Source organism: Mobula birostris, chromosome 28 (genome assembly GCF_030028105.1).
Source record: "Mobula birostris isolate sMobBir1 chromosome 28, sMobBir1.hap1, whole genome shotgun sequence".
Classification (NCBI taxonomy): domain Eukaryota; kingdom Metazoa; phylum Chordata; class Chondrichthyes; order Myliobatiformes; family Myliobatidae; genus Mobula; species Mobula birostris.
The window spans coordinates 37,743,739-37,753,073 of NC_092397.1; the positions used below are offsets into that span (position 1 = coordinate 37,743,739).

General features: G+C 41.4%; 1 non-coding gene across 1 annotated transcript; it reads right to left on the reverse strand.

Moving 5' to 3' along the window:
• Positions 1–1,746: 1,746 nt before the first annotated feature.
• trnaq-cug (transfer RNA glutamine (anticodon CUG)) lies at positions 1,747–1,818 on the reverse strand. The gene has a single exon. It is a non-coding gene; the product is annotated as a tRNA-Gln (tRNA).
• Positions 1,819–9,335: the final 7,517 nt, after the last annotated feature.

Here is a 9,335-nt window from a genome sequence, read left to right on the forward strand (position 1 = left end):
AGATGACACTGTGAAGACATGGCCGAACACAGTCCATCCTCCGCCCGCCGTGTACACCAGCTGCATACAACACTGGAAGAACACAGAACTGTACAAATCAGCTCGGGACTGCATGTTCATTACTCAGTATAATTCCAACACTACACTGTAGTGAGCCGGACAAGAAGGAAAACACTAACCAAACACATTATTGCTGGGAGACAAACTGCTACAGCTTATCATGGAGAGTAAAAGGACGGTGTATCTCTGGTATAAACAGGCCCTGCACATGATACTGCACAAGAACAGTCAGCAGTCGACTACAGGAACAATGAAATTTACAGTATCTAAACCTTCGACACCAGAAAAGAGACCAATAAAACTCTCCTCAGTGTTAGAGTGCACGCAGACCTGAACACACCTTACATTGTACTCCACCGTTGAAAACTAATACAACCCCAGTGCTTCAAGCTTTGAGACTTGTACAACCTTGACGCTGAACTGCAGTTCATGGAGACCTTCATTCACCTCGCTCCAACTGGGATTCTTTCAAGATAGAACAGAGAGTTGATAAAGGGAAACCTGGATATGTTGTACGCTTCACTTTGTAAATGCTTCTGAAATAGCAGCAGTAAAAAGAAGAACAGAAACGTAGGCAGGTTATAGAAAGTTGTAAAAACAACAGAGTAGTGTGTGACTGTAATTCCACAATATTGACTGTGTTTCATAATGTAGGGGCTTAGAAGAACAGAATTTGTTGGCATCCTGGAAAGATTTACCAGCATTTACAGCCTATACTATGCAGATATGTGAAAATGTAGTATGTCGTCTATAAAATTGACATACTTGTGTAGATGTACAGTGAGGAAACTCCTGACTGGGTTGTATCATGGTCTGGTATCGACACACCAATGCCCTTGAATGGAATAACCAGTGAAAAGTTCCACAACACGTAGTCCTCTCCACCACTGAGCACATCTACAAGGAGCGCTGTCACAGGAAAGCAGCATCCATCATCAAAGACCCCATCATCCGGGTGATGCTCTCTTCTCGATGCTGCCATCAAGAAGGAGGTACAGGAGCCTCACGTCCCACAACACAGGGTCAGGAATAGCTATACCCCTCAACGTTCAGGCTTTTGAAGCAGAGGGGATAATTTCACTCACCCCAACAATGAACTCACAATACAACTCTGAGATTCGTCTTCTCCAGATAGCCTTGAAATGCAGAAAAAAAGCGAAATGAAAGTCGTTGAATGAAACGACACCACACCCCGTATGAAAAAAAAACTCGTAAACCCCAAATTCTCAACGTCACCATCGCACAAAACTAATAGATTGCCCACCCGTACACAGCATCTAAAGCATCAAACCCCTAATCCCCAAGCTCCTCCTACACAGAAAATAACGACAATAACAACAAACCCTCACCACTCCCTCGCACATAAACTCTAACAGATCACTCACATGTGTGAACGCCAACAAGAATATTAGACCTCAAATCCCACCCCCCCCAGAATAAAAATAACATGACGCCAACAAGAAAGTAAACACTTAAAAAAAAATCTGAAGGAGAACAATATAAACTACAGTCATCACGTAAGTCTTCGAATTTCGAAAATATCCTCCGTCAGCATCTCGGAGCTCGTACTCTGTACAGCGACAGCTCGTACGCAGTCCTTCTGTGGGGCCTCACAACCGACGCGCCCTCTCGTCGTGGACTGACTAAAATTGACAAGGACAATCCCAGTGTATATTTTCAAGAAACAGGTTCCACCGAGACTCGAACTCGGATCGCTGGATTCAGAGTCCAGGGTGCTCACCATTACACCATGGAACCACATGTATTAACTACGAATGACAAAAAGAAGATGAAAATTGGGGGACAGTAGTATGTGATGACACGTGTACATTTTGACAGTAAATTTACATTGAACTTTGAACTTCATGGGGGATGTCTTGTGAGGACAGGTTGAGGAAGGGAGCAGTTTTGTCTTTGGAGGGAGCAGGATGACAGGTGACTTGAAAGAGGTACACAAGATGATAGAAGGCATATATCGAGTAGACAGCCAGAGCATTTTTTTTTCTCTGGTGGAAGTGGCAGAAACGAGGCGGGGGGGGGGTTATCATTTTAAGGTGATTGGAGGAATATATAGCAGTGGGGGATGCCTTAGGTTCTTTTTTTCACTCACAAAAAAAAATGGACTTCTCAACTAGGAGTACTGTTAGAAGCAGATATATTAGAGATATTTAAGTGACATTTTATTGGGTTATGACCCTTGCAACTGAGGAATTTCTGTGGGAGACTATTTTGATAACAGTCATCCCCAGATAAAAATCTTGGGGTATTTACTAAACTGAGGGCAAGCTAATGAGACCTGTGTTTGTCATGAAATGGGGAGAGTAGAGACTGGGAGCTGCTGTCATTGTGTAAACTCACATCTGACCTCTAAGATTTATTTACAGTCGAGCGGTTCAAAGATGTTGCAAATTCAGTCAAAAGGGAAAAGGAACCACAAGGAAAGTTCAGGAAGTTGAAATTAGACAAGGCCCTTGATAAATATTCAGCAATATGCAAATTAAACAGAGAATCACTAGTGCAGAATGATGCTAGGGGAGGGGGAATGATTTTGCGCCGCAAGACTTGGGAGAATAGCAAGGCACTTCACACATACATTAAAAACCAGAGGGACAGCACAGAGAAGTTAAGAAAATGGAACAGCTCAGGGGCAGAAGACGGAACGTATGCCTGGTGTCAGACGAAGTGGGCAAAGCACCAAATGAATAGTTCATGTCATTAATCCTCAAACTGAAAGTGATGCAGTAAAGAAAGATCAGGGGGATACGCTGATATTCCATGTCATGTTTATAGCATGCTGCTGGGAGCTTCGGGACTCTCACCAGACTGGATGGAATACATTCGAGATTATTGATGTATGAGGCAAGATAGCAGATTTCTGGGGCCGTCATGGATATCTACGTAGATTCTTTTTAATTGCACATGTGACTCTCGCTTTAACTGGTGGCTTAATATCGGGGGTGATAACCTCCGGCCCCGACAAACTTAAGAAATCTCGTTTGGGTGGATGCTGCTCGATGTGTGCCCTGTTACAATTCAGCAGCCCGAAATAGAAAAAAAAAAAAGGAAACACAATATGTGATTAAACTATTAAGCTTTATAATTCTTAATTTGACTATATGGTTAGTAATGAAACAAAAAAAAATGAAAAAGGCCTAATCTTATGAAACAGTCGGAGCGCAATGTCGGAGCTCTCTGATAAGTCGATTGTGCAACATCGGCCTCCTCTGCTCGTCGCTGCCCTTCGGACTCTAGTTCCAAGTCCACGCCGTCCAGTGGTTTACCAAATCTCTCCATTCGCGGCTTCTCTCCTTATCGCTCCCCGGCCAAAAGACCGCGAAAATCTCTCTTTCAGCTCACAAGAAAGAACAACATTCCTAACCCCGTTATCTCTAGTCATAATCCAAACATTGCTGCCACAGAGAGACCATTACATTATCAGTGAAACCCTACAGTATGTTACACACATGTTGTTGCAGAGGACTGGAGGTGGGCCATTTTTTTTCCCCTGTTTAACAAGTGCAATAGAGCCAATCCAGGAAATGGTTGACTCATGCATTATGTTTACATTAATTCTTACTCATAGAATCAACTCACATCGGTAAAGGCATTTTTTTTTTCAGGGTAGCCAACATGGCTTTGTGTAGGTGAGATTATAGTTTACTAACCTGATAATATTTTTATGTAAAACAATTGATTAATGAGAGCCGGGCAGTGGATATTGTCTACATCAAAATTGAAACCTTTCAACAAGGCCTCTCATGGTAGGCTCACCCAGAGCATTTAGGCTCCATGGAGATTTAGTAGAGACTCCATGAAGATTCCATGCAGAAAACAATGGCTGCAGCGTGTTATTCTAACTGGAGATCTGTGAACAGAGGTGCTCCACGAGGTTTAGTACTGCTAACTGAATTTGAACTGAACTGAATTGAATTGAATTGCATTGACATTATTTTTACATCCTTCACGTACATAAGGAGCAAAATTATTTACGTTTCGTCTTCATCTAAATGTGCAATGTGCAATCATAGTAATTTATAATAATTTATAATAAATAGAACAGTCAATGTAATAGAGTGTACTCTCAAATCAGCTGAGTTTATCTGTCTAATACCCTGGTGAAGAAGCTGCCCCGAAGTCTTTTGGACTTAGCTATTATGCTGGGGTATTGCTTCCCAGATGGTAGCCCCTGGAATAGATTGTGGTTGGGAAGGCTTGTGTCCCAATGATCCTACGGGCCCTTCGTACACACCTGTCCTTGTAAATGTCCTAAATCATGGGAAGTTCATAACTGCAGATGTGCTGGGTTGCACCACTCTCTGCAGAGTCCTGCGATTAAGGTCGGTACCATTCCCATACCAGGCAGTAGCAGCCAGTAAGAACGCTTCCAATTGTGCCCTTGTAAAAAGTTCATAGGATTTGGGGGCCCATACCAAACTTCTTCTACCGTCTGATGTAAAAGTGGTGCTGTTGTGCCTTTTTCACCACACAGCTGGTGTGCACAGACCATGTGAGGACCTTAGTGATTGTGGATGCCGAGAAATTGGAAGCTGTTTACCCTCTGAACTCCAGATCCATTGATGTCAACAGGGGTTATCGCATCTCAATTCCTCCTGCAATCCGCAACCAGCTCTTTTCTTTTTGCGACATTAAGGGAGAGGTTGTTTTCTTGACACCACTGGGTCAGACAGATGACTTCTTCCCTGTAGGCTACCTTGTTATTGTTTGAGATTAGGCCAATCAATGTAGTGTCGTCGGCGAATTTAATTAGCAGATTGGAGCTGTGGATGACGATACAGTCATGGGTATACATGGAGTAAAGGATGGGACTCAGTAAGCAGCCCTGAGGGGCTCCTGTATTGAGAGCCAGAGGGTTTGAGATGAGGGAGCCCTCTCTTACAACATGCTTGTGATCTGACTGGAAGTCCAGGATCCATCTGCGGAAGGCAGGGTCAAGGCCGAGATGTCAGAGCTTCCTGTCGAGCCTAGATGGAACAATGGCGTTGAATGCTGAACTGCAGTCCAAGAACAGCATTCTCACATAAGCATCCTTCTTCTAATTACAAATTACTATAAATTACACATTGCACATTTAGATGAAGACGTAACGTACAGGGTCTTACTCCTCATGTGAAGAATACAATAAATAAAGTCAATTAAATCCAATTCAATTTGTTTTGTGCGCTTTTTATGAATGGTTTGGATGTGACAGTAGAAGGCATACATAGTTTGCAAATGGTACTGAAATAAGCAGCAGTGTAGATAGTGTAGGTAGCAGTGTGTGGTGAGGGATCGCAAATGGCCTTCAATCCAGGTAAATGTGAAGAACAGCATTTCGGGAAATGAAACCAGTGTACCATTTATACAGTAAAGGCTGGAGCATTGGCAAGTGTTATGGAACGGAGGGGTCTATAAGTTCAATTGCATAGTTCGATAAAAGCAGCGTCACGGGTAGACAGTGTGATGAAGATTTGGTTTAGCCGGACGCCTTCATCAGTCAGGGAACAGAGTGAATAAATGAATAAAGAATTTATTGCAGTTATGTAACACGTGGCTGAGGTGTTTCTGAGAGTATTCTGTATAAATTTCTCCATTCCTTTATAGAAATGGTGGTATTAAATTATAAAAGAATGCAGGATAGATTCACCAGGTTGTTGCTGGAATTGTGGGCCTTTATTAAGAGAAATTTGCATATGCCCTGGAATGTAGATCGAGGAATGTTTTGATACATGTATATACGATCATTAGTAGCATGCATAATGTGTACCTTCGTTGCTTCCCCAGGAAGGGGGTGATTAAAAACAAGAGGGCGTTTGTTTGACACACAGCTGAAAGATTCTATTTTTTTTTAATTGAAAGATTTAACCGGATTGCCTTTCTGTATAACAATTAGAGATGGAATATTTTGAATGCATCCAGGAGAGCTTTCTGTGGCAGTACATAAATTGTCTCCCCGGATATTCGGCAGGAGGCGGGGTAAAGTGGAAGCGGACGAGCACTTTGGAACTCGTCAGCAGAGAATACAGGATGTTTCAAATTAGTTCGGAATACGGATATGTTTGGTCTGGAAATGAGGCCACTGTCATTAACTTCATTATCATTGACAGGATCTGTGGATAGAGAGAAGTTACACTACCTTGAAAAAGTATTCAGCCCCCAATCCGTTGTTCATGTAAATGGGTATTACAACTAAGGATTTTGATCAATTTAATTCAGTATCTTTATTTATGAGTCATATGCTCTCTGTCTTCTAATTTCAGCATATAAATTCGGGAAAAATTTGAAGCATGAAAACCTTAAAATATAAAAAAAACTGGAATGATAACAGTTTAAAAGTATTCATACCCCTTTGCTCAGTACCTAGTTGAGTCACCCTGTCACAGATATTAGAGCCAGTATTCATTTTGGATAAGTTTTTCTTAGCACTGTACAACTTGATGAAGCAAGACTTGTGCATTCTTCCTTACCGAAGCTGTGCTGGATTAGATGGGGAGGGCCGGCAGACAAAACTCCTGAGGTCTTGCCAGAAATGTTTGATTTGTTTACCGTCAGGTCTCTGACTGGACCATTGAAAGGCATCAATTTTCATTATTTGAAGCCACTCCATGGTTGACTTGGCCATGCTCTTCGGATTGTTCTGCTATAAGATAAACTTCCTCCCCAGCTTAAGCTTTCGAGGATTTTTATAAAGATCTCTCTGTATTTCTCAGAATTCATTTTCCCATTAATCCTGACTAGATTTCCATTACTTGAGTGCATTCCATAGCATGATGCTATCTCCACTATACCTCACAGTGGACATGGTATAACCTTGCTGATGTGTAGTATTAGATTTACACCACCAACAAACCTTAGATTGAGGCCACAAAGTTCCACTTTAGTCTCATCCGACCAACATACCTTGTTACCCAGTTTTACTGTATCCTCTAAATGATGTTTTATGAAGACTTTGTGGACAAGGGTACAGTTTGAGTTTTTTTTTTAAGCCAACTATTCTACCTTGCCATTCTTCCTCAAAAACTCTATTTTTGAAAACACTTAGACATCTTGGAACCTGGAAAATAATCTCCAGCTGCAGCTACTGACTTTTGCAAGTCACTCAGAGTGACTGTTACTGTCACAGTAGCCTCACCTACAAGAGCTATTCTTCTCCAGTGACTATGTTTAGAGGGGTACCTGACCTCGGTAACTTGGCAGTAGCTTCATGCTTCATATTTTTCCACGCTTCCTACATTCGGCTGCAGTAAATTCTGAGGTATGTTCACTGCGTTTGGGATGATGTTGTACCCTTCCTCAAAAATTTCTGCTTCTCTATGATTATTTTCCTGACTTGTCTTGAAAGTTCTTTTATCTTCAATTTGGTTTGGTCAGCTGCATATCTATCGTACTCTTTGACCTTCCAAAGAAAGGTGTACTAATTATTCAGAATTCATTGAAAACAGGAGATCCTCCAGTTTTCAATATCAACAAATACATGAGTTGTTAAGTTAAATCAGTATATTGCACATATTGCACCTAAGGAAAGTTTGTTTTTTTTTATTTCAAAGGGAGTGAATACTTTTTAAGAATCAAGATTTTGGTTTTAACTCTGTGTGAATATTTGAGAGATTATGTTTTTTTTTTCTTTTGATTTGACATGATGGACAGTGTTTTATTGATTAGCTCAGAAATCCTACTTCTATGTAATTTAAGCTTAGAAAACAAGACTCTAAATGTGGAAATTGTTGTGAAGCTGAATACATTTTTCAGGCACTGCATCTGCAGATAAACCTACATTGATTCACTTCAGCGTGAAGGACTGAGAGTTCAGCATCACCGTATGCCTGTATGTAGGATGGACAGGGACAGCACATCCAGGGAAATCTGAAGGTCAAGATGTATTAAGTGATTAACTGAAAAAAAAAATGTTGCAGGGCAAGAACAGCGAAGATTGTAGAGGTCTCTCAATAGCATCAAGAGTGTACAGGAAAAAAAAAAAATCAAATGGGCAACCCAAGTCACCAATTATCAGTGGCAACTAAGGTAAAGGATATTGTTAATAATGACATTAATATAAGTACAGTATATTAATAAGAGTTTTATGTCGAATAAATAACTCAGCCTTCCAGCGGGTATGTGGGGTACAGGTATCAATTAAAACTGATGTATCGATGACAAACTCTTCTATCGTCTTTAGGCATGATGCCTGGGCATATCTAATCTGATAGTACTTTATTTATACATTGGTGGTCAGCCCTTCCTGATTGGTTAGTCCTCGTCCTATCAGCTTTTAACTCTCCTACATTACAATCAACTTCCAGTTCTTACTTAGAGCGTGAAGTTCGCCTTAGTTTTTTTTTTTTTCCTTCTTCTTCTTCTCGTTCTATATCAATGGCGTCCTTTACAAATCGGTCCCAAAATCCATTTGCGCAGAAAAGCCGTCTTGTCCTGTCGAACTCAATCCCATTGCCATTGCGATTGCAGTGTTCCACTACTGCTAATTTCTCTGGGTAACTCAGGCCGATACACCTCCTGTGCTCCTTGATGCAGGTTTCCACCATGCGACCGACCTGGTCAATATATGTTGCTCCATATTCATCGCGAATCCTGTAAACGCCAGCCGACATGAGTCAGTCATCTTTGACCATCATAAGCTGTGACTTGTGCTTCCTTATCGATTTGTGGATGGTATTAATCTGAATTTTCTTCAGCATCCTGGAGATCCTTCCAGAATCCATGGAAATATAGGGGAGAACCCGTCGTTACCGTCTTTCTTCCCTATATTTCCAGAGTCTGGAAGGACGGCCTCCATCAAATCTCTTCTTGTTCTCCTGTCCTCTAAGGAATAAAGCTCGAACTCATCAACTTTTCCCTACAAATGACGTCCTGAATTCCTGGCATCATGCTTGTAAATTTTGTCTGCACTCTTTCCATCTTACTGATGTTTCCTCCAGATATGTGACCTGTACAGGACACAATACCTTAAATTAGGCGTCACGAATGTCTTACACAACTTCAACACAACACCCCAACTTCCTTACTTTGATTTATGAAGGCTTCTGTATCAAAAGCTTTCTATAAAACACTCTATAACTTGTGAAGGAATTAAGGATCTGTATTCCCAGATGCCTCCGTTCTACAATCCTTCGCAGAGCCCCACCGCTCTCTCAACAAGTTCTCGGCATGTTTGTCCTCCCAAGCACTTCATACCTGTCTGCATTAAATTCAGTCTGGTATGCTTATATCCGCACACGACAACATTGTAAGCTTTGATAACCTTTCTTGCTGTCCACTCTGTC